This window comes from Apteryx rowi, unplaced genomic scaffold (genome assembly GCF_003343035.1).
Source record: "Apteryx rowi isolate R43461 unplaced genomic scaffold, aptRow1 scaffold_148, whole genome shotgun sequence".
NCBI lineage: Eukaryota > Metazoa > Chordata > Aves > Apterygiformes > Apterygidae > Apteryx > Apteryx rowi.
The window spans coordinates 975,664-1,002,207 of record NW_020447730.1 but is presented as its reverse complement, the minus strand read 5'-3'; the positions used below and the strand labels follow the sequence as shown (position 1 = coordinate 1,002,207).

At 39.0% G+C, this 26,544-nt stretch overlaps 1 protein-coding gene across 10 annotated transcripts in view; it reads left to right on the top strand.

Moving 5' to 3' along the window:
- PTK2 (protein tyrosine kinase 2) overlaps window positions 1-26,544 on the top strand; it is a 198,973-nt gene that overhangs the window by 806 nt on the left and 171,623 nt on the right. For 3 of the 10 annotated variants that reach the window (XM_026058537.1, XM_026058530.1, XM_026058538.1), the window contains exon 2: window positions 16,122-16,180. The exons of 1 other annotated variant lie outside the window; for it this stretch is intronic. The gene's annotated coding sequence lies outside the window, so the exon portion shown is untranslated. 6 more of the 10 variants (XM_026058540.1, XM_026058532.1, XM_026058536.1 and 3 more) reach the window with 5 other exon arrangements.

The following is a 26,544-nucleotide window of genomic DNA, read 5'->3' as shown; positions in this document are numbered from 1 at the left end:
CCTCCTTCTCTCCCCGGCCGCGCTGGTAAATCTGCGGTCGCCTTTTCGAGCCGGGGCGGCGGTGCAGGGGAAGTGGTTGAGGGTTTTCTTCTTTTCTTTTTTTCGCATTTTGGTTTCCTTTTTTTTTTTTCCTCTTTTTTTCTTTTTTCTTTTTGTTGCCGTGCTCGCTGGAGAGCGCGGTCGCTGGAGCCCAAGCGAAGCGGCGGCAGCTCCTGGGTCGCAGGCGCGTTTTTAACGCCGGGATCGCTTCGCAAATCCGGCGCGGGGAAGGGGAGGCAAGTATCGCCGAGTGTGGCTGCAGAGCAGAAGTTGGGTGAGATAAAGGGGCACTTGCTGTTTGGGGAGAAATTCAGTTTCTTTTCTTTTTTTCTTTTTTTTTTTTTCTTCATGTAAACCTGCTTTGGAGGTTAAAGTGAGAATTGTACCCTGATGCAGCTATAACAAAATATCTTCCTGCTCAAATCCCTGGGGCTAATTTTGAAGCATGCTCTGCGTATCACCAATTTTCACATCCATTCTCTTTCCAAACTTTCTTTACTCACATGACCTTTTTTTGAGGAGGAGGAGGTGGTCTTTCTCTTTGGTTTCCCCGTCTTTTTCTTGCTTAAAAACGGTACTTCACTAACTACATTGCTTCTGTTCTAGTGGAGTTGTGGTCTGTGTTATTTAAATGCTCTGAAAGCAGAATGATCCCGTAGGCCCTAGCACCAGTGTCAGACCCTTGCAGTGTCAGCCTGCAGTTTGGTTAAGATAATAGCACTGCTGTAGTAAATGTGTTGAACAGAAAGTTCACTCGAAAGCAAAAAGAGTTGGGGATTCATATTTAAATAAATGGGAGTATTGGATTTAATGCAAATGTGAGCTTAAAAGTAAAGGGGTGTTGCAGTGTCTCTTAAATTCAGATTTTTGGGAGCCTTTTGTTGTCCGTACAACATCTTTTTTTCTATGTTAATCAGAAAAGTCCCGCATTCCTCAAAGCTAATCTGCCTTTATCATCTCTGATTGTATTAAACCTGAGTAAGGTCAAAGGCACAGCTGGATCAGGGCCAGAAAATATTAAATGTTACATAGTTACTCGGAACAGCTTGTTATCTTGCTGATGTTGTCTATGTCCAAAATTCCGCCACTTCCTTTCTCCACCCACCTCCCTTTTTGTTACCTCTGAAATCAGGCTGTTATCCTATTGTGGGCCTGTGTTGGACCACCTTTGCCTGCATGGATTGATTTGAAGGATAGAGGCCGGCAGCCTTTGAATTTCTTAATGTAAGCGTTATGGCTGAGATTCTGTAAAGAAAGTATACATGTGCCTTTGAGATGGGAGCCTGTGTAACAAATTTAATGGATTTAAAAAGCTTGCAGGTGCTATCTTCATTAAAAAAAAAAAAGAGAGGAGGGGTAGGCACTTTACTTGTAGCAGGGAATCAAATTTTCTCTCACAGTACTCTAAACTAATGGCTATTCAAAAAGGGGATGTGTGTAGAGGAAGGGAAAAATATTATGTGTCTTAAAAATAAGTTCTGGAATTAATTTGTCTTTTATGCTACTATGTCTTAAATCCAGTTTTGGTAGAGCATGGTTTGGGTTGATATTTCTCTTGGCTGACTCTTAATTTTTTAGGAAGGTTAAAATATACTCATGTAAAAAAGATGGCATAGTACTTCTTTTTCAAAAGCTCTAAGCTTTATTGAGCCCTGGGTATTATTAAGAGTACTGAACATACGTAGTTGATACAGCAATCAACCAGTAGTAATGGTAGCAGAGCATGTCACTGAGAAATGAATATTCTTAGAATAGTGCTCTTGTGTTTTGAATATATAATTACTGAAATAACCTTAACAATTATTTCAACTTCAGATATCTGGTGTAGTGATGCAGTTTTGCTTCAAAGTGTGTTACATGTTGTGAAACTTTTTGTTTTGTTTTTTAAATATAATGGCTTACTGCATTATGACTAATACTTGAATAGGGGAATCTTGGTTTTGTAAATTCTATCAGACTAACAAACATTTTGGAGGAAGATAGGGGATGGGGTTTTTTTKGGGGGGGGGGAGAGATTAGATAAGTGCTAGACCAGGTGGTTTTGATGGTTTAGCAGATTATTTTAACTATATACATACACAAACCAAATATACATATTTGAAGCTATTTTCTTTTCCTCAATAAGAGGGTAACTCGAAAAAAAAAAAAAACCCAAAACTGAGTGTCTCTGAAAAATGAGTAGTTAGTTATTGCTGTTTGCATAACGAGGTGATCGATACTTTCTCCCTCTTCTAGTCTTTGCAGTGTACATGGCATACTGTCTTTAATATGACATAGCGTTCATGATGAAAATGAAGGCTATTCTAATTCTTTTCATATCGCTTAAGACTTGTGGAAAAGTCTTTTTCCCAGTGACAGAGAACTTTCTGTATTCTAACATTTATAGCCTTGTTGCATGTTCCTAGAAGTACGTGTATGTGTTCACTAGCATTTTTTTGACAGTTACCCTGCACTGATGTTTAAAGAGAAGTAGCATTTTGCAGAATATTGGTAACTATAAATAGGTTGTTGTTTTGCTGTAAAACCTGTGTGTTGAAATCTTGTATGTTTGTAATCTTACTTGCATAATTTCTTGTCCTAATTTGAGTCCCTAGCTCTATTTTTGATATAAACTGTTGCACACAGTGCCTCTGTATTCTCCTGTTCTGAACAAATGTCAGTTAATCAGTAGAAGATATTTAAAAAGGATGCTCTTGTGTTAGAAATTGTATTGTTTTTTTTCCCCCGTCTTACAACTGCCACTCTGGGATGCTAGTAGTGAAAACTTGGGTTTTACTTACTTCTCACCAGAAAACATATGATTCCTCATTTCAGAAAGCTCTTTTAGTGAAAACTCAAGTGTGTGACTGTTGTTAATTTCCATGAGCTGGTAATTTCCAGTCTAACTCTAATTTTGTCTCTTATCTAGTGTAATGTAGCGTGTTACTTGCTAGTGTAATTCTAAAGTTCCAGCTACCTTTGCTAAATGAAAACATGGACATATGGACTTAATTTCTTGAAAAGATTTTAATTAGAGGCCAGGATTTTAAAACTCCTAACAAAGAAAACATTTCTTACTCTTATCCTTTTGACTTCTTATATAGAATGATTACAGAAATGATTTAAGAATAACCTAAAATTCTGTTTTTGAATGTGTTTATTTAGCACTTGAACTACAGTAATTCTTGTCTCCCTGAATGGTAATTTCTTCTTCTTCTTCTTTTTTTTTTTTAAGATGTGTTTTTTTTTTTCCTTTTTACAACAAAGATGCTACTTTATGATATCTGTAACTGGTCCAAAGTTAAACTTCATAGATTGACATATGAAATTCTCATCTTCACTGACACTGTACTGCTGGTTCATTTTTATACTCTTTTTATACTTTTGTTTATTATTTTTGTTTTAATAGGTTTTTAGTGCTAGATTTTTTTTTTTTTTTTTTTACTATTATCTTTTTAAAGTGTCTGGAAAAAAACAGAACTTAACTCTGATTAATGCAAGTTTACATTGTGTAAACTGTTAGCAATTTCAGGCGAGTTTCTCAATTCATGTACGATTGATATTTAGGATACTCTGAAGTCTGGTGTGTTGTACCACAGTGTTCAAAGAACATGGTTTATTGTGTGTGTTAGAAACATGAAGGTGACAGAACAGAGGTAAATGGGAAATGAATTGAAAACTTGATGATGGGTGTCTGTTTTTTAAATAGCCTTTTAATGTTGGAAAAGACCTTTTGTGGAAGATGGTCAAGTAGATCTTTCTAAAAACTTATTTTTTTTATGTCATGTTCTCTGTATTCAGGCAGCAGTTGATGGCTAATCAGATAAACTATTGAAGAAATTGGTTATTTAGGAATTGAGCAACTTAAAGAAGAACCTGCATTTTTGTGTTGTTGGCTTAAATATTTGTTTTCCTCTCCTTTCCTTTGTAAGTTTTTCTTCGTTTTTCCATGTAGGCTTCCTAAGGTGCAAGTTTGACTGTTTGCTCAGCATTTAATATTCCTGACATTGGGATGTAAATATTAAGACCGGTGACTTTTGAGTGATAGGTCTTCATGAATAGAAAATTGCTCTGTGATTTTTAAAAATCAAACAGACCAAAAAAAACCAACCCACCCTTGATTTGATTTCTTCCTCTTTTTTTAGAAGACCTAAAAGAGACCACCATGATTATCTGGAAGCTATATGAACTATATTGCAAGTGGCAGGGGGACACTGAAGGCTATGTCAGAGGCTATGTTGTTGGATGGAGAGAGATGGCACTGGGAATCAGGTATATGGAAGAAATAGTCCCTGGAAAGAGAGAAGGGGGCCAGAAGTGTCTCCCTTCAAAGAGGGAGTGAGGAAAATCCACCAGAAGACTTGCCACCAGTGTGATCAGAGGTGGGAGGAGAGCCGTGGAAACTGGATGGTCTCTGACTCTGACAGTACTTGAAGTTTGCAGGTGCTGATCACTAGTGCTGTCAACATTTCCTAGATTAAGAAGAATTTAGACAATAGTTTCGGAAATCTGGTTTACAAGGTTTGAAAGCAATTTTTGTCAAATAAAATTGAGAATGAAAATAGATGAAGAAGAGAAACCGAAAGCCTTAGGCTGTGTTATAGAACATCTGATTATTCTCTCACATCGGCATTAAGTGTGAGGACATCTGAACTTGCTTCACATCTGCAGCAGTCCACAGGGGAAACTGGTAAAACTTCTCTACTGGAAGTTCTTTGTCCCCATTGACTTCAAGTCTCCTTTTTTTCTATAACTTTCTGTATTTGGCTTTTTCTGTCCCTTTCCACTCCCACACCGCATTTTTTTCCGTTGTTACTGCATTGCTTTACCTGTTCTCTCCATTTTTTTTATCATGTTCAACAGTGAAAGGGTATATAGAAAAGTTTATATAGGTTACCTAGCATCCCACTGCACCAAAATATTTCTCCTTTATTTTTGGCTGGGAAGGGGAACTGGCAAGCACTCTAGTCAGTTTTGTTTTGCTGCAGGGTTCCAACTTCACACATTTTAACGCAGGTCAGTTTAAAGTTTAATCCTTAAGATTAATCTTGACCCTTTCCCTGCCTATGGAACCATAATTCAACTCGCTTTGAGACCATGGTCTAATTTACTTCCTTTACTTTTGATTAAAAAAGTATTAGCAAAAGGTGTGCATCGGTTGTCCTGGAGGCAGTAATGGGAGATGACATGTTTTTCCCCACTGCTGGCTGTCTAGGTATAAAGATGATGTGACAGGAAACTCAGAAGCATTTAGGCTGTGTAGAAGTGAGTGCCCACACAGTGAGGCCCTTAATGCCTCTTCAGAGATTGTAGTGGTTTGTGTGATACAGCCGAAGCTGTTCTTACTGTTTGTTTTTAAAAAAAATAAAGGTCAGAGGGCTCTACTGGCTGCTAGCTACTCCTGCTTCCATGCTTGATGATCTTTTTTTTTTTCCTTGTTTACCCACACATGAAAATGTGGAATTCCTGCTTTTGTTTTATTCTCTTTTGGGAGAGGGAGCAGATCATGTCAGGCTATTAAATATCTTTGGAAGGCAGAAATCATTTTTCCTTTAGTCCCATTACAGAAGACTTTGAAGCAGCAGCAGATTTTTGAGGATAGAAGGAAGGAGCTGCTGTTCTTTCCCATTTTCTTGTTGCTAGAATAGTAAGTAATTGGGTTGCAAAGGTGTAGCAAATGTCTAATTTAGCAGAAGCTAAAAATGAACAGTGATAGTTTTTTTGTGTCGGTGTGTGTGGTTCTGAATACACCTCTTTAATCAAGGACCTCGCTATCTTCCCAGTCCTTTTTTGATGCTGAACAGAGTGTTTACTGAAATACGCCGTGGGATTTACCATAGCCAGTAAGACCTGGTTCGTCTACACTTGACACTTTATTGAAGCATCTCTAGGAAATAAAGAGGTTCAAAATGACTGCTAATAAATTAGTAAGGTACTGAAGGTACTAATAAGAGACTTTTTATAAATTCTAATGTCTGAGTTATATCCAGCAGTAGGGATTTATGTCCATAGCTTTTTTTATACTGTCATTTGTGAATGTTTTCATGATCAGCATGAATACTGAATGCTGATGCAAGTTTGTCCTCAATAATACCTTACAACAGTGAGTTTCAGAAAGCCTGTGGTCTTAAAAGAACACTTCCTCATACTAATTTTAGGCAATTTTTTTTATTCCTCTTCTATGAAGGATAGTGTAAAAGTATAAAATCTACTGTCATTCTTTTATTTTTACTTAGGAATCTGTTCTTCATTTCCTCTTTTGCACTAAGCAATCATAATCTTTATGTTCTTAGAGAAAAATTGTCTGTGTTCTGGTTTAGAATATTGGAATCTGTATTGCCCATCTTTTTCAAACATAAGATTAGTACATATGATAGTGAAGCTAGTGTTTAAGAGAGTACTGCTCCTTCTATTTATTTTTGGTTAATTAACCAAACTGTTTCTCAGCTCTTATTTCTGCTATTTCTAATATGCTTTCTTGAGGCAGAAATTTCTTTCTGTGGTACCTGAATGCTTTTTGTAGTTCTTTTCATGTCCTTGTAGACCTCAGGTTGTAGCTGGTTCCTCCTGTTCACCTGTTCATCCTGTTCACTGTAGTTTACTGTTCTGTAGTAGAACCTATTTAAAGGCAGGGGTATTTCTCCATAACTGATTTTACAATCTAGGTAGTCGCATACAAAAGCAACAAGCGTAACATACCTTAATAGTTCAGTTGCTTGAGTTTACTCTTTGTAAAGAATTAAACTTGGTACTTCCTTGATTGCTTTTGTATTAGTCCTTAACTCTCACTCTTCATCCCCAACTAGTTCCAGAACTTGATTTAGGTAGTCTTGTAGTTCTGCTAGTGCCCACTAACACTTCTGATGTCTAATAGCACTATTCTTGCCTGCTGATGGTAGAAAAAGATAGGAAACACTGATATAACCACAGTATTGGAAATTGGAAGACAAGGATTTTATTTCTGCCTCCTTCTGTGGATTTTTTTTTCTTCTAATGTTGGCTAAGCTAGTTCAATTGTTATGCTATTGCTTATTCCCTTTAAAATAAGGACTGTGCTTTGCTCGGGTTTTGTCCACTGTTAGGTAAACACAAGGTAATTCTGAAGTGCTTCCTGTAACAGGAGTTTGAGGTGCTTATCCCTCACGAGGAAAAGGAGCAACCATGATGTTGGATCGAGGCTGTTAGTTTAAGGTACAGTCTTACTGCTTGGAATGAATCTTGAGATGGCAATCTAAATTAATTCACATTTGTCAGTGTACTTGTTAACCTTTCACAGTACTTGAACTGTGAAGCTACAGAACTACATTTGCATTCATGAAATATAATGCCAGTGCATCTGATTTAATAAGTAAGAACAAAAGGAGGTTGATAATATGTATATGGCACATGCAGATGCTTTTAAGATAGACCACAAATTGAAGGGTTTTAATCTGTAAGTTCCATATTTCATTATATGGAAGAGTGTTTAACTTTGTCACATGTTTAGCTGTAGATTTATATTGTTAACCTTCATTTGGGAAACCTTTACACATTGCTGATGTGTAAGGTTCTCTTGCTCAAAGTGAAGTTTTGTTGCAAATGTTACAAATTATAGTTTCTGTTCTTACTTCTCTGTTAACAGCACCATTATGGGAATGTTGTTAACTAACAGCGAGAAAAGTAATTTTGGATTTTTATCGTCCCTCTATATCAGGCTTAAGCGCTATATCCTAGAGGCTTCTAGATCCTACTTGATTTATTAGCTATCTTGTTATTTTCACTTTATTTTATATAAATTGCAAAGCTGATTGGTTTTCCTACTTGCATCTGTCTTCTGGTACCTCTCATTTACAGCCTTTCCTCCTACTCTGTATTTAGTGCTTTTTTTAAAAAAACAAACTTGTTCAGCTGTCTGCTCAAGGCATACTTTTCAAGTCCTACAAGAGTTGAGCAAGTTTGGATGTGCATGTTACTGATTTGTGCTCAGTTTGTGATTAACAGTGTTCTGCTGTTGCAGAAAAGGACACACTCTGCTGCGGTGTCTCCATGGGGGTACATGCTTGGAATAACCCTTCTACTGAATTCAGTGCTGGTAGGATTTAGTTAGAATGCTCTGTTCAGTTTTGGGCACTGCACTTCAAGAAAGTTTTTCTGTCTCCTGGACTCTGTCATTAACAGATCAGATACCTGAAGAATATGACAGATAAGAATTGAACAAATGGAAGTGTTTAACTTGAGACTAAAAGGAGATAAGTTTTTCATGTACATTAGGCTACTACAGAGAGGAGGAAGATTTAGACCTGGGAACTAAAACAAAACACAGTGGTCTTAAATAGTAGGAGTGGAGACTGGATTACTTTGGGGGGAAGGAAAAACTCCATGCTAAGAATAGCAAAGCTTTGGAATAGACTGCTTTGGGAAGGTAGTGGAAGGAACCCTTGTCCTTGATGGTCTTCAAGAACAATTTGAACATCTGTCAGAAAGGAAATGCTGTTTCCCCCTGCCTYGCGACTGGGGGATTAACAAGATGCGCTCTTCAGTAGTTTCCAGCACTGATTCTAGTTATGTCAATAGGTAAAGAAGATGGGGTTGTATTTTCAGGTTTACATGGACAGTCAGAATGTAGCTGGCAGTAACCCCAGCAACAGAGAGTCTTCTCTGAGCCCTTGTAAGTCCTCTCCATTATCCAGTTGGCTGTTGCCTGATAGTTTTCAGTTTTGATGTAAATCTGGTTCRGGCAAAGCATCTTTTATTTTCTTGGTGGGATGCTGTTCTTAATTATGTTTGTAAAGATCAGGATGAGAAGAACTCTTCCACAGATAAAATTGCTATGCTCTTCTATAGATGCAGATGTTACCTGGATATGACTGGAAAAGCAGATTTGCAGACTAGCTACTGATCCTACAGCAATTAGATTAGTTGCCATTTTGTTTGTACCTTTACAAATTCAATGAAAGAAAACATGAAACACTTCTAATCTGTATAAGCAAATCAATAAAATAGCCTTGGAGGATGACTTCTCTCATTTCCTTTGGTATTGCCCTTTATATAATGAGTATATTCTATTACATGTTAATAAACTGAGTTTTCTTGCTTTCAAAATAATAGCCTAGAACTTCTGATGAACATGTACTTTCTCTCTCTCTCTCTCTCTTTCTCTCTTTCCTTCATTCTTTCATACAACAGCTTGCATTTTGATGTTGCACCAGTAGGCTTCCTCTTGATTATAACTCCAGTGAATCTGTTTTAAAGCAAGTCAAAATCCAGTTTCCCAACGTTTTGTCATGGAAGGAGTAAGTCACTGCTGTGTTTGGGAAACAGAATTAAGTAATCTTTAGCAAAAATGTGTACAGAGACAAAATGTGGTCTGTGTGCCTCTACTTGTAACAGCCTCTGCTGGAAACTAGTATTAATGACATGCCCTTCAGTTGAGGTGTTCCTTCTGCATATAAACAATAAACTCATTGATCTAACAGCTTTTTTGAGGCTGTGTCAAAAGTTGGAGGCAGAAGCTTCTTAAATCAGCATTATAGTGGTACATCTGGGTCTTCAGGAAGTCTTCAAGCAAAAAGGTGGAGCTAAGAGTGTCCATTTATGGAGTGTGTGTAAACCTTCAGTGAATTGCTTGCTATGGTTTGRCAAACAGTCATTTAAAAAAAAAATCAGGTGGTGAGGAGGCAAGGGGAAGCCTCTTCTCATCATTTGTATTAAATTCTGTTTAATCAATATGTAAAACCACCTAAATAGACTAGCTATTGAATCTTCATTATCAGTATAATTTAATAATTTCAGATTTGTAAGTGGCATTTGTAAGTTTTTTTTCTTTCTTTTTCCAAAAGTCATTTTGCAACTTAAACAAGGAGGAGGGCATTGCTAATACATACCTTAATATATACATGCATAAATTGCCGCAGATATATTAGTCAATAGTATATCAGAAAAATCAATCATCTCAGTCAATTATTAAAAGTTAATGATATTCCTTCATTTTGCGCATGTATTTTTATGGACCAGATTAAGGGTTGAAATTAATAAGAGAAATAGAAAGCAACTTGTATGGCATGTGCTTCTATTGTGGGAATATCCTGACTGTCTGTCTCTTCTTGAATGCTGTGTGAATATTACATTGATTTTATTAGTCATGTGATAGTGGAAGGAATAAACATAATGTAGTCAGTGCCCCTATAAAACTTAGACTAAGAATGGAGTCAAAAGGAGAGAGATTTAAATGTTCTTTAATAGCAACTGTAACTTTCTTGTTTGCCTCATGGTAGTAGGTTCTGTGTCGTATAACTTGAAAACCAAACATTCCTCTGTTCCATCCTCTGCCCAGATTTAACATTCATGTTTCAGTTTTATATGAAAACTAGCTTCAATTCCAGGGATTTCATATTCCTTTGTTCCCTAAAGTTTGTTACCTATGTGAAATTAATAAATAAGCAGGTGGAGTGCTTTAGATTAGATGAATTAGAAGAAGGTGGTGTGCAGCACAGATTAATTCTTAGATGGGGATTTAAATGAAGTGAAAGTTTAATTGTTTCATAGACTACAAAGCCTCCACTGGTTCAGCCTTAGTTGAAGGGAAAGATTTTCTTTGTGTAATAGCAGCAGTGCTTGTCTCATGCTGTTTCAGTGCTTTCAACAGATAGTTTTATGCCTTGCTCTGGTTTCATCAAAAGAGCGGAGGTAATTCGTAAGACAGGAGTATGTATCATTGGCTTCATGTTACAACTGAATCAGCATTTTCTTCCCTTCCATTTTTCTTCCCCTTTTGCCTTCCCTTAAAGGCAAACAAAGCCCTTAAACTTTCATAGTCCAAGGAAAAATACTGAACAATGGAGCTTCCCTTCCTAGGAAACAGATTTTGCATTTCTGTAATCTATTTATCTGTATGACTTTTTGAGGTTGAATGGGCATTACATTGAAGAGCTTGCTCACAAAAGTCTCTGTTACTTCTGTTGAAAGTAACTTCTGATTCAACTACAGTTTTCTCAAGAGGGAGTAGGAGCATTGGTTATATTACAGCAAGCAGAAGATCATAGAATGGAAATACAAGAAGGATTGCAACAAGTAGGTGACAAAAATAAATTTAGAGCAGCATATTAACGTGGAAGTGCTTAAAGTTAATAGAAAAAGTAAAATAAGGTAAGATCTTGTGAGTTGCTTCGTAGAGGTCAGTTTTGGAAAGGCAAGATGAAAGTAGGGAGTCATGAAAAAGGATTGGAAGGATAGTTAAAAGTTAGGAGGGGGGCAGTGTGGTGGCCATGTATATATAACATAAGTACTTAATGCACATCTCGCTTGAAATATGATAGTTTTTTGGACTCTTACAGCAGTTTTAAGTGTTCCTMCAGTCAGAATGTTGAAGTTACATTCTCGGTTGTTAAATCTTTGGATTTATGTGTGACTTTTAACATGTGATGGCTCTTATGAATAGGAGGTAATAATGAGTATGGACCCGTTTATTTTGTGTTGTTTTTAATATGATATTACAGATGCAGGATCTTACTGAAGTTAGTCTTTCTTCCCCTGTTTCATGGTCATAACAATCTGGTTAAATGTTTCTGCAGATCTGTTGGTGAAGTTGAGAGTGGCCAATATGGTTGGTTATGTCTTGTGGCGACACACTTATCTACGTCTGGGTGCAATGATTCTGTTGTCATAAACTATATTTTATGGGCTGTGGTCTTCTGGTGTCTGAGTCACTGAACAATGTTAAGGCTGAGTTAGTCCTTGTGCACCAGTTATTCCAAAACACTAAGGGTTTCAAGGCTGCTAATTTTTCCACAGCTTTGTGTCAGTGCAAATAATGCTTTTTGGGTACTCTAGAATTTGACTGCCTTGACTGTTGTAGGACTTATCCTGAAGGCAACGGATGATTTGTCCGTAGATTGTATTCAGGATTGTTGTACAACACTCTTGCATTGGTTTGTCTTTTTGGTGTCACTTATTGCCGGAAGTGCTTCAGGCAGGTCGGTTATCCCATTGCTCTGCGAGCAGAGGAGCCAAGTGTATTCAGCTGAGGTCAGCTCATATTAGACCTCATTACTCTGAGATCTAATATCTTATGCTCGTTATAGGGGTTCTTATGAGAGATTTAGGAGAGAGCATAAAAATCTATGTACTATATAAGCATCGGTAATAATGGCAACGAATGTAGCTAATTTTAACGGTGTTGTCTCTCATAAAACATTACTGGTGTTCAGAAATTGCTGGTGTTTCCTTGCACTGGCATAATTCTTGGAGTCCTCTGTGTCTAGCATCATCTGTTGGAGCTTCCTCTGATTTACTGTGGTGCCAGTGGGGCATCATCAGAGACCAGACCTGATCATGTTAGATAATTTATAAGAATAAAAATGTTGTCTCACACGAAAATGTTTGCCTTCTTTGCTGTCACAGACCGCAAGTAGAAGGTGAGGTAAAGGAAATAAATCATATTGGTCTTTACTGGTTCATCTTTAGCTTTGTAGGACTTGAGATGACAAGCCTCTGTATGGAAATGATGGAGTGGAGAGGGTTAAAGGAGAGGAATTTGTGAGAGGAAATTAATGGAAGGATGAGAAAGGAGTAAAAGGACAAGGTGTCTTCAAGAACATGATTGTAGAGCATCGAAGGTGTCTGAAAACATAAAGAAGCTGAAGATTGGGCTCCATGCCTTAAATGAGCTTTTAGGTTTTCCTTCCCTAGGCAAATGGATTATGTCTTCAGTGGTATATGTGGTCTAGAAGCCAAACTGGAGAGGGACTGGAGTGAGACTGGAAGACAAATCTATAAACTAAATTTTTTAGACAGGGTATCTAAAGGGTTAGGCCTAAAAGTATGATAAAACTTTAACTGAGAACAGGTAGGATTATGGGTGATTTTTAAGAGGTGAGATTAAAATATGGCTGTAGGTGGAAAGACAGGGAGAAATAGATAAATATGATTTAAAAAAAAAAGAGATAAGGAAACAGATAAAACTGGAACAAACAGTACTTTCAGCCAGTTGGAGAAAGTCTAAAAGGAGTTGTTTTCCACCAGAAAAAGCATGTCAAAGTTAAAACATCTAAATATTGTCAGTTTGCTGAAACCTTTCCCTTGAGGAGAAAGAGCAGTTCCAAAAGCTATGAAGAGTTCCATCCTAACGCTCTCAGAACAAATGTCTTTTTTGTTCTTGTGCTGTTTCAAATAAACAGTCTTGTAGGACATAGAGATTTTTAAAAGTTGAAATAAAAGCAAGATATTTTGTTTAACCCAAACAACTTCTTATGTTAAATCTTCTTTTGGCCAATTTAGAAGTTTTCAGTGTTTATCCCAATTAGAATGAGACTAGCTTATATTTTGCATTTAAAAAGCATCCTAACTGGTCAAACTGAGTTAGGCATAGAGGAGTCCTTGCTACCTCCTGCTTCATGAAGTAGATCGATACATGCAGCAAAYGAGCAAGCAGTGGATACCCAGCAAAACAAGTCTTGGGAAGATGCGCTTAGACGCAACTGTTGGTGTAAGAGGATGAAACGACCCTGTGTTTGGAGCGTCTCTGCCTGCATTGCATGCTAGTGGCTGATGACCGAAAGGGAGGCCCGTTATCTGTGTTTCGGAGATGCAGTCCAGCGTCAGATCGCAGTAACACGCATTTGTCCACTCAGCTTTGCACACATGGGTAGTTTATTGAAAATCGGTGGGACAGCTTGTGTGGAAAATTCAGTGGGATCATCAGTGTTTGCATTATTGATGCCCAAGCAATTAAAACAATATTTTTCTGATATGTTTGGTGCACATTTGATATTACATGACTCCCACAGTAATACACGCAATATTTTTTTTTAACATGCTTAAGGGTGCTATTGACATATTTTTCCAGAGTGGGGAAAGGTGATCACTGTTGGTTTTGGAAATAAAAAATAGTTTTTGCAGTATCAGAGAACATTTTTGTTTATCTAAGCAAACCAATAACTGTATGTATTTTTCAATCTGAGAAGCAGTCTCTTGAGGGATTTCTCTTTTTGTAAAGGATATAAAAAGTTGTCATGATGTCACTCCCATTGTGTTAATCACTGGTGTTTTCATGAATTGTCCCAAGTCATGACTAATTCCCTAAAAATACTCGGAGCAGCCATGGTTCTGGGGAACTCTGTCATTTGCCAGTCAGTAGTTTGGTACCAGAACAGCCAGCTGACTTAACAGGTTCTATGCTGACTTTAAGATTAACAGGAATAACACCACCTCAAAACACTAAAGTAGTTCACTATTAAATATTTAAAAGTAGCCACTATTAAAGTAGTTCAAGTTGTTGGTGATATTTTTTTGTTGGTATGGATACATGTCATGTGAGTGTCCGTGGCTCAAAGTGCCTAAATTGTAGGTTTGCCCATAAAAATGAAGGAAGTCTTACACTGGCAAGTAATGATGGAAGACCAGTCTGGTTATTCAGTAATCATTTTCTGTCTTGAAGTTCTCATGTCCTCCAGCTCTTCTTAGAGAGATTTTATGGATATAACCTATTTTAGTCTTTCTGAGGAAGCGTAGGTGCTGGGACTACATGAGCATAGGAGGATTTTTTTTGTTTTTTTTTTTGTTTTGTTTTGACTGTCTGAAGTAGCTAATGACATTTAATATAGCGAGTCTCTGCCTCCCCCGTATCCAGGTGTAGGGGCATGCATGTGGGGAGCGGAAGGAACATCTCTCCACTGCTGTCACCCTTTTGCACCTTCTTATCAGGGTGAGACAGTTTTTCTGCTGCAAAGTCATGAATTAGAAGCAGGAGGAAGCTGAGTTGCATCAGGCCTCCTTAGTCTGCATCACTGCATCTGGTCCGTACACTGGCATGTGTTCACACAGATCTGGCCATGTGTGAGCCTGTTTCCCATACAGAAGTTGTTCGGTTAATTTTTAACATAGGCCCATCAACTTTGTACGAAACGGTTAAAATTCAGACTGTAAGTTCTGCAAAGCAATCTCTGTGTATGCTGCTAGCGTGCATAAAAGGTGCAAGGGGAAGAGAAGACCCGTGGATGGTTTTCCATCACTTTGCACATGTTCAGGCATATAAACTTTTCTGAATGTTTCACGTAGAAATTTCAGGTATTACAGTTTTCTTATTTTTTTCAATTTGCTATAGTTTTTATGAACAAAATGGTATTTGTGTTGTTTTTAATGTAATTTATTCTAAAGTCTCTTTGCACTGCTGCTTTCAACATCTCTGTTATTTTACCTCATCAGATTCTTTTCTGGAAATCTTTCAGTGGCTTTTGTGTGTGGGAAAACTTAAGTAGTTAAGGTGAATAAAGGTTCAGAGATGTTCTTAAAAATTGATTTCTCCGTGCTCAGTATGTACCTAAGCTCACTCTTTCTACTTGTACTGCCTTAATCTCTCTAGTACATGTTTGTTCAAAAGGCAAAAGAGCAGAAATATCTAGTCTGTAGATTGCTCTGTCAAATTCTCTGTTTGTGCTGCCATCATTTCCTTTAGGGGGAAAAAAAAAATTTCTGGACTGAAGTCTTACGTGCATATTTTGACCTATATCTGTACGTGTTTGTTACTTGAGCTAAAAAGTGGCCTGTCTGTGCTGTGATGCACCTACCCTGAGGAAATAAATGCTTTTCGCTGGTTCCTCCCCCACACATGCTTTTCCCACACTTTCCCCCCCCGGCCCCCAGGAAACAAGCTGACTCTGATTCCAGATCTGGATGGTGCTAATATTTTGAATCACTCCTCAGGCTTTCCGATGTTCCCTGTGTTGTAATGCCATTAAATACATGGGTTTGGCTATATTAATAGTTCACTTCAGAATCTTTCTCTTCCCCCTTCAAAATATTGAAAGCATAAAACTTTCAAAATTTTGAATTTATTTTTGAGACCTATAGGATTGTCATCAAATTATTTTGTAAGGTACTTGTTTCCATTTTAAATCTATGCCTCCTGGCTTCTGCAGTTTTTGTGGGGCTTTTCTAAGGACTTACCCTATTTTCAAGTGCAGATTGTTTAGCTGTATCTACTGCAGTTCATTTCTTTGGAAAGTTATCTTGTCTTAAGACTGAGAATGTCATGGTTAAGTTATTTATGTTTAAGTTTCTATTAGATATCTGACTGCTTTGTTGGTAATCAAGAAAATATCCTAATCAATTTTAAATGATCATTTCAGACTTCATGTTCCATCCTGTATTGAGCACCTACTGCTGAGAGCTGGAAAGTCTACTTAAGGTATGTAGTATCTAATACTTTCACTTTCTCACAAGGTTTTATTACAGGTAGAATGATCCTGGTTAAGATTTTTCTGGTTCTTTCCTTGTAGTTGCTGGTGGAAATCTTGATTATAAACACTGAATGTTCAACAGAAGTTTTTGGATTTGTCTTTTTATCAGAGCCTCTTAGCACAGGCCTTTCTCTGACACTGCATATACAGCCTTGCTGTTCAGCGCGATGGGTAAAGATGTGGGCAGGCCTGTGTAGCAGTTTGTCTTGCACGGGAGGAATTTGTAAGGTATTTTCTCACCTACTAAAATTACTTAGCTGCAAATTCACTGACCAGAGTGATATGCTAGCATTGGAGCAGAATGTTAATGATTCTCTATTTTCATGTTCTTATTTTCTGTAATACATAAATATTTGTCTCAGGCAAAATCTTTGCTGTAGGAAGACTTCACCTAATCTCAAACATTTTAGCTATAAGAAAGAGTAGAAAAACTGGATAACCACAGGCTATTCTTTGTACTCCAGGGCTCTAGTCTTGRTCTCCTATTTTTTGATCTTTGTGTGCTCTCCCAAGATGAAGGGTTATATTTGCAAACTTCAGTTTTATCCTCTGTATCCTTGGTATTTTTCTGATTTTTTTTTTTTTCTTCTGCTTTTATTGCTGCTGATGTACATGGATGTTTGGAATATTCTTGCATTCGAGTGTAGTTAGAGGAACTTGTKGGATTCTTTTTTTTATCTATACTTTATTGCTTTCTCGCTACAGCTTTCTCTGTGGTTAACGGTTTGGGAGCCTGTATTACAAGTTTTTTCGTGTTCTTTTTTTGCTCGGGCTTTGGCACATAACAAATCTCATCTCTTGACACTTCAAGAGCACTTTTCTATCTAACTTGCTGATGCAGAGCACCTTATTGAAGGCTTTTATATCATCTGTTTTAGATCATGCTAATGGTCGTCTTGCCTGGTTTTTAATATAGAGAGGAGAGGAGATGGGGCTGCCAGYGTTCTGGATGGAGTAAGCCCCGGTGCCTCTTCAGACTGCTGTCTTGCAGATTATATGCGAGAGGCAGTAGTCTGAAGTTAAAAAGCTCTCCAGGATCTCTCCAGCTTTCTACCTTCAGGCAACAGCAGAGGTCGCTTAGCATCTTATGACTATCTAAATCTGCTGGAATAGATGTCTGTTGCTCTTCAGTAGCATTTTTTTCCTGCCTAATTTCCTATGCTATGAGTGGCCCGGGTGGTAATCAGGCTTTCTTAAATTTTCAAGTTTTTGGTGACTAATTGCTCTTCTTTTCTACCCACTGTTCCTTCCCATTTCTGGTTTGGGATGCTGTTTGTATGTGTTGTACAGTTACTGGATGGAATTCCTTGGAAAAAACTTTCCTTGCTCCAAGGAATAAATTGAAAGTGGTTTAAAAACGGTAGTCTTCAGTTTTGTGACTAAATTGGAAAGCCTGAAGCACTGTAGGTGGAACAGAAAGCATCAGTAATGGTATTTTATCAATCAAGACCAGTATTTGTTGGCCTGTGTGTCTTGCTAAATCCAAGTTATAATTCGGATGGAATCCCAGACGTGTTTTACACTTACTATACTTATTCTCCCTGAGTCACTGCTTTGTAATGTGAAAAAAGTAGTAATGTGGGAAATCCAAAAAAGTAAGGATCTGAAAAGCTTTGGGTTTCTTCTGGGTCAGGGAAGGGAACTAAACAGGGCAGCTGCCTTCAGCTTATCATATATGAAGGACTATAGATCAGATCTATGGTTTCAAGGTTTATTTTTAATGCTTCCTTTCATTTTGCTTGACCTTTTAAAAGGAACGGCGACTACTGTCCTGATGTCATAGGCAAAAGCACACACTTGTATGTTTTGCGCGCTGTTTGTTCTTCGGAATACATAGTTTGTAAAAGATCGAAGTGACTCATATCCTGGTAAAACCATGACAACTAAGTGCTTATTAGTTTGTTAGGTAAATATCTTGCAGTATCTTCCTAGATAAGACTTGGTAGAAAACCAGCTCTGTGAATGACAGGGTTGCGAAATATAATGTCAAGCGAGCAGAAACAGCAAAAGACATTAAATGGTGAATATTTCTGATCTGTCAGGTTTAAATTGAAGTGTGTGTGTATCTTTTATATATTTATATATATATATTATATATATATACACATATATAAATTTATTTTTTTTTGGCTGGGAATTTGGTAGGAGGGAGAGATTAGTACTACTTACTCTTTGTATTATGTGTGCGAATACTGGAATGAGAGTTGCAGTGTACCGAATCTCTTGCTTACCCAGCTGGGTTAAAGACCGTTGTTGCAGAGTCGCACATTCGGATTGCCAGTATTTAAGATCTTGTACATGTATCATGATAGTGTTTTCATTGCACGATCATATACTTTGTTCCGCAGAGCCACTGCCTTGTTTGTTGCCGAAAATATACCTGTGTATTCACTGCGCTCTTCAAGTCCTTCTCTGACAAAACTTCCTGATGGGTTTTTCCACAGAGTTTGCCATGGTAGTGTCTGCTTTACCTATTCCTCTCCCAAGGTTGTTAGCATCTGTCTTGGATGGAATCACTGAATGTAGGGTCAAAAGGACAGAATAATTTTAGGCCCCACATGCCATGCTTTTTGTTGTTGTGATACTTAAATTTCTTGCATTCAAAACAAATCTTTCACTGATTTGAATAGCACCTGGAAGTACTTGGCAGTTCTGTGTTTAACCTCCAGGGTCTCAAGGCATGCGTCCCTAAAAGAGAAATATGGAGATTGTGGAAAGCTTGATTGAATGATTCTGTTCACCTCATCCAGAAACCCTGAATGCAGAGATGACATTTAATTGCTTAAGCTCATAAGGTGTTTTTTGTCTTCATGCCAATTCTGATTCTCTACTCGTATGTCCCAGCAAATGCAGAATACGGATTTCAATGGGGAGGGGTTATGAGCAGCAGTTTTATTACCTTTATAAGTCTGACTTATTCCTCAGGCAAGTCTTTGTGAACTGAACTGATGCAGGGGGTCTGCAAGTAAAACAAGGTGCAATTGTGTATTTTCAAAGGAAATGCTGGACACCTGTTAACGGCAGGTGGTGCTTGCACTTCCACCTAAGAAGGAGCTTTCCAGAAGATGTTCCGGTGATTGTGTCCCTACTGCTGGTGACTCCCAGTGCTTTGCAACTTTCTAGCTTTATTTTAATTGGAGTTAAACTAATAGCAATGATTTGACAAGCAGCCTTGTTCTATCTAGCGTGGAACTTGTTGTAAAACAGTGTGTCAGATGAATAAATTTAACTATCATAGTATCTTTCTAGGAGTAGGGTGCTAGTGTTGTTAAGCTGGATTGGCTTAAGCAAACAAACTTGTGCTGAATTGGCTTCCTATTTGTCTCTTGGAGTAATAAATATTTCCCTCCTGAAATCTATAAAGAACCATGTTTTCTCTGTCTTTTGGAGGTTATGCATCTAATCTTGTTTTGATACATTAAGAGCTTTTCCCTTCTTGACACAARATTTGTTTCAAAATAGATGTCACTATGCAGTTAAAACTAAAGAATAACCACTTTATTCTGAAGAGCCAAGATAATTAATGTATAGTGCTTCAAGTCAATAACCACCTATGTGCTTATAGCTCCTCCTGGCTTCTGAAAGTGGAATTTTGCTGGCCTTCCTATCTGGCTTATTACTCTAGACTTCTGGGGCATTGGAGGACAATTTAAGTTTCCCCCAAGGTTACAGTAAACTTCCATGCATGCAAACCCAGCCTGCTTGGAAGAGTGTGCGAGATCACCAGTGGTTCAGTGCGTAACATTTCTATCTGGGTTCTTATTGCGAAGGGTTCTAGGTTTCATCTATATTGGCAGACATCACCAGGGGCATTTATTATGCCAAGTTTTAAAAGCAATGAACTTGAATTTCATAAGTGCAAACTATGCTGTGTGGTACTTAAGGCCTTCCTGAACTCTGTCCTGGCCTTTGCCCGGCATAGCTGTTGTTCCTGAGCCTGTCTCCGAAGCAACTGTGGTCTTTTAAATGAAGCTAAGTGGGCTCAGTAGAGGGGGAAAATAAACATAGAATTAAAAAAAATAATAATAATCCCTGCTTGGGATATTCTCCTTAGCTGTCTCTCATTCCTCATTGAGTTTTAACTCCTAAAACATCAATCTATCTGGATTGTCTGGGAATGCGTTACCGAAGTAGAATGAAGTAAGCTTTAGTCCTCCCTCCAGAGGTGCTAAAGAACTTCTGTATGCTATAACAGATTATTTGTTTTGCCTGCTACCCCTTCTGGTAAATGCAAGTAGGGAAACAAAACAGAAAATAGTTTGCCAGTCAGTAAATACATGTTTCTTTGTAATACAGGTTGGATGGATCTGTAGTATTACAGCCTTGTAATGCCACGCACAGCCATGTAATGCTGCTGGTAATATTCTCCAGACTATGCTTAAATTGCAGATTTCCGAGTTAGTCACTTGGTTTGACTTTTCCCCCATATGCCAGCTATTAGCCTGTACACTGCAGCATTATTTCAGCTTGGAAAAGTATCGTTTTTCCCCCAAATGCATACTACTTGTCTTTCTGGAGCAACAAATTTCTTCATAACCCCCAGCCCTGAAAACACATACCTGCTTAAGTTTGTGCAACCGCATTGATAATGTTCAGATTCAAGAACCACTTACTGATTTGAAGTCAAGCGTGCCTATTCATGTTTGAATTTCAGAGTGAGGATCGTAATGCTTGGTTATTGTGGTGGCAGGCTCTCCTTTATACTTGTAAGGAAGGTGGATGCAACCCATTTTATTGTTTCAAAAGGCAAACTAATTTTGGTTCACCGTAGCTATTCTGTTCCACTTTTAGTGTGTTACTGCTCTAAAAATAGATGTAGAGCTCTTGGGGGTGCAGCGCTATTTATGTTCTAAAGTTACTGTAGTTTGATATTACCATGAGACTACTTCATTTATTTAGCTACTCGTATATAATTGTCCTTTTGTCCTGTATTTTGATTAATGGGTTAAAATCTGTACTGCTTGTTAGAGTCTGCAGGAAATACGCAATACTTAACGCTGTGGCCTAGAGAAATTTCTAAAAGCAGCAGGATGTTTTGAATCATTCATCTAGACCGTTCTTATACAAAATAATCAATGATAATGTGCTTCTCGCTGCTAGCTGATAGACTTTACCCATCCAGGACATCCAAATTTCAGACACTCAGCAGATCAGCTCTGCATCAGCCTTTGAGTGCACCTCGAAAAGTGTATTCACCTTTCTGCTTGTGGAAAGAAAACACAAAGAGAATTTTCTGAGCGCAACAAAAAGACCAAAATCCAAAGCAGACCCTAGCCTTTCCAAGACTTGGAAATTCCAGTTTTCACCTGCAAATTCAATTTGATGTGCCTGGCTTCCCAACTATCCTTTATGGTACTGCTTGTTGTTTGGTGTAGCATCTTGAGTTGCAACTGTAGACCAGGTTGTAATGAGCGTCCCTATGCCAAAGAGATTACATTTCAAATATAAAAAAAGGAAAAACTGATGGATACAAACATACTGAGAAGTCGTAAAATATTGTGGGAAAAAATACTGGCCAGTTTGATAGGCAGCAGGCCCAGCAAATGACAAGCCAGTGACTGCCAAGGTTGGTCTGTGCTCTGTAGCGAAGGAGAGAGCTGGATTATTTCCTGGCGGATGATCACAGAGAAGTCCTCTGAACGGCAGCGCTCTCAAATATACTTCCTGAGATGAATTTTAGTCAGCACTGCCAGAAATGCAAAGAATTTCACTCTTCAGGAAATTCAGGATTTATAAATGTGTCATGCTCAAAACTGGACCTTATATTCAAGCTGAACTGAATAAATTGGAGAGATTACTTATCTTTCTCACTTTTGGCACCCTTGTTCACAAGTCCCAGTATAATTTTTTTCTCCCCCTTTCCTTCTCCCCAGTAGTCTCACTTCTAGCTCTTGTTCACTTTTGATTTGCTAAAACCTCCAGATGACTTTCTGTGCAATTTTTCTCTTGCCAGTAACTTCCCCTATATGCATGGCTGGTTGTTCCTACCTAGGTGTAAAGCTGGTGAAAATAATGTGAGATAAGTGTTAGAGATGTCCGAGTAGTAAGACATGACTTCTTTGCTTCTTATCTATCTGTAAGGCACATTACCAGTTATACATTAACAGCCAGGACAAATCATTTCAAACCAGCCTAATTCCCCTTTAGATGCTTACAGATAACTTGTTTAATTTGTATCTTATTTCTTTGGGACCTTGAGTTGCATAATTCTTCATAACGGATCATAATTCTCTGGATGCTAGTTTCTTTTGAAACTTAAATGTTTCGTATTTGTTTTGTCTATGTTTGCAGCTAAGTAGAAAATACTTTTAAAAAGCTTTCTTTTGTTCATTTAGTACTCCTGTGCTGCTCGCCATCTCTGTTTAAAAGGTCCCAGCTGAGCGACAGTTTTGGGCCAGTAGGTTGGGGTGTACGGTGTTGACCATTACGTACGGCAGTGGAAATGACACTTGTGTTCTCGTGTGCTTGAATTAATTTCATGAAAAGCATTTACAKCAGTGGGAGTTGACAGAAATTGTGGTTTCTTTTTGATTATATTGTGTTCTCTTCCCACATACTGCTCCCTTGGGTGTAGAGGAGGTAGCTATCAGAAGTGCTGTGTTTTCTTATGCTTCTTTCTTGTTGGCAGCTATCAGTTAATACCTTTTTCTGTGGCAAGATGTAAAGCAGGTAACTCGAGTTCGCGGGCCAGATGCTGGACAAATGCAGCTTGTACAGCTTGCTTATTGAGAAGGATTAAGAGGACAGGAGAAGAYGGTAAGAGTCTATAACTGTGCCCGTAAATGAACATGTTAGATAAGGTATAGCCCCCTTTGCCTCGAGGGAGCCTTGATCACATAATGAAACCTGTGACCTCTAACTGTTCAGATACCACTGAAATACAACCCTCTCTTTGGTAACACGTGGAAGTCGTCTGGTAACACAGTTTGCTCACAACTATATTGTGAAAGATACAGTCTTTAAATGGCTAACCAAGATTCTTATTTTAAAAAAAATAAGTCATTTCTTATTTTAGTAAAATAGTATTAGGCATGTAGAAAGGAAAAAAGGGCTTTTAAAGTCAAGGTTGTCCACAGGCCTCCGAGTCTGGCATTCCAGATTATATTTGTATTTATTGTAAGCAGGTGGTGGTGTCATCACTTCCCTCTTCCAGGATCAGTCTACTCAGTTTAACTTTCAGGACAGGATAATAAAAGCTTGACAATGTCATGGTAGGTGTTAAGGTCCAAAGAAATTGGGACAGCCACGATCATGAAGTTCTTTCCTTTTAGCCCACTCCTTTATTCTTAAATGATTTCTGCAGAGCAGTGTCCAAAAAGAACGGTAGGTTCTTTCTAATAATATTAACACTAGAAATGTATTTTGTTGACTTTCTCCTGTTTCTGGAAGTCTCCTAATGTTGTTTTGTTAGTACTAGCTTTGCTAGGAGCCTGGGTGGTATTGTATCATAGTTATTTTAAGTGGAACAGTTCAAGTTGTGCTGATCTGTTTTTAATGTATGCTGACTCTCAAATTTATAAATTAGGTTATTTTTAAATTGCACTCTTATTATGGTGAATAACTTAACTTACAAGCCTCTGCATAACAATTTTTGTCTTAAAAGCAGGGTCTTAACTTGCACCACCTTTTTGCATAATATTAGAGGCTCTGTATTGACCCTTGTTTGATACCTTAAAAAAGCAGTTTGGAAACAGAAAATGAAGATACTAATTTATTGGGGTCGAAATAGTGCTGAAGAACAATTTTGCTTAAAACAAGTCTCAACCTAAAAGATTCCCTAGGTCAGAAGCTAGTGGCGTTCCCTCTTGCAGCAGCTAGTCCATATTGTAAAGCTGGGATCCCGTGCGTTGTTCAGAGCAGCAAGTCAGTGCTTTTATCCACTGTCAGCCACATRCAGATCTGTGTGTATGCGAATAACATCCGGCAGAGCAGCTTCTYGCTTTGTGGGTTTGTGCACTTGCGGTTCTGCTGGTCAGAGTGGATTTGTGTCCTTTCACATCTACCAGAGCGTAGGCGTTTTTGCATTGAAACCAGTCTTAGTTTCATGTTCTGCTTCTCAAGACAGCTAGTTGCTAAGCACGGAGTATGTTTGTCCGGTCTGAGCTCTTGTGCTTCTAGCTCTGCCCTAAATACTAGTGCTAGTACTAATACTAGCTATCACTAGGTGGTTTTGAGGGGGGGAAGGAGTGTTTTTTTTTGTTTGTTTTCTCTTCGCCTTCTCTACCAGATCTTAAGTGGATCTAAGTAGACAGTGAAGAATAGGACATCTGGTGGYGATGGTGGGGAAGTCTGGGCTTCAGCTCAGAAGTTCCCTGTTAGTAAAATTCAAAGAGGAGCTGGGCTAAAGCTACCTGGAAGACACATGAGGGGGATGGTGTGGGGGGGAGATGTATGTRTATGGTGTGAGATTTCACATCAGTTACTCGCGACTTTTAGAAGGAAAAGAATAAGAATTAGAGCTCTTATACTGAATCCAAAGTTCCAGAGACCAAAAAAGTCACTGAATCCGATTCATATTTATTTGACCTTGCTTTTGATGACAAACAGCGTTTTAAGCATTCTATAAATATAGCTCTTCCCTTGGGAAGGAGAAGGACTTGCACAAGCCAAACAGTAAGTTATATTGCTTGATATACTGATGGTATCTGTATCCATAGTGATGACATAGTAATGAGGCCTTCTACAGACAGCTGGAAGTAGCCTCGCGATCCCAGGTCCTGGTTCTCATGGGGGACTTCAACCACCCTGATATCTACTGGAATGACAACACAGCTAGGCACAAACAGTCTCGGAGGTTCCTGCAGAGCATTGGTGACAACTTCTTGACACAGGTGGTGGAGGAGCCAACAAGGAGAGGTGTGCTGCTGGACCTYGTACTAACAAACAAAGAAGGACTGGTTGGAGATGTGAAGGTTGGGGGCAGCCTTGGCTGCAGTGCCCATGAGATGGTGGAGTTCAGGATGGTGTGAGGAGGAGGCAGGGCACTAAGTAGGATCGCAACCCTGGAGTTTAGGAGAGCAAACTTTGGCCTCTTGAGGGACTTACTTGGAGGAATCCCATGGGTTAGGGCCCTAGAAGGAAGGGGCATTCAAGAGAGCTGGTTAATATTCAAGCATCACTTCCTCCGAGCTCAAGATGGGAGCATCCCTATGAGTAGGAGGTCAAGCAAAGGAGGTAGGAGACCTGCRTGGATGAGCAAGGAGCTCCTGGCAAAACTCAACCAGAAGAAGGAAGTCTACAGAAAGTGGAAAGGGGGACAGGCCACTTGGGAGGAATATAGGAACGTTGTCAGAGTATGCAGGGATGCGACGAGGAAGGCTAAGGCCCGTTTGGAATTAAATCTGGCTAGAGATGTCAAGGACAGCAAGAAGGGCTTCTTCAAATACATCAGTAGCAAGAGGAAGACTGGGGAAAATGTGGGCCCTTTGCTGAATGGAGTGGGTGCCCTGGTGCCGAAGGATGCAGAGAAGGCAGAGTTACTGAATGCCTTCTTTGCTTCAGTCTTTACTGCTCAGGCCAGCCCTCAGGAATCCCAGACCCTGGAGACAAGAGAGAAAGTCTGGAGAAAGGAAGACTTTTCCTTGGTGGAGGAGGATCGGGTTAGAGCTCATTTAAGCAAACTTGACACCCACAAATCCATGGGCCCTGATGGGATGCACCCGTGAGTGCTGAGGGAGCTGGCGGATGTCATTGCTAAGCCACTCTCCATCATCTTTGAAAGGTCATGGAGAACAGGAGAGATGCCTGAGGACTGGAAGAAAGCCAATGTCACCCCAGTCTTCAAAAAGGGCAAGAAGGAGGACCCAGGGAACTACAGGCCAGTCCGGCTCACCTCGATCCCTGGAGAGGTGATGGAGCAGCTCATCCTGGAGGCCATCTCCAAGCATGTGGAGGACAAGAAAGTGATCAGGAGTAGTCAGCATGGCTTCACCAAGGGGAAATCATGCTTAACCAATCTGATAGCCTTCTCTGATGGAATGACTGGCTGGGTAGATGAGGGGAGAGCAGTGGGTGTTGTCTACCTAGACTTCAGCAAGGCTTTTGACACTGTCTCCCATAACATCCTCATAGACAAGCTCAGGAAGTGTGGGCTAGATGAGTGGACAGTGAGGTGGACTGAGAACTGGCTGAATGGCAGAGCTCAGAGAGTTGTGATCAGCGGCGCAGTCTAGTTGGAGGCCTGTAGCTAGCAGTGTCCCCCAGGGGTCAGTCCTGGGTCCAGTCTTGTTCAACTTCATCACTGACCTGGATGAAGGCACAGAGCGCACCCTCAGCAAGTTTGCTGACGATACAAAACTGGGAGGAGTGGCTG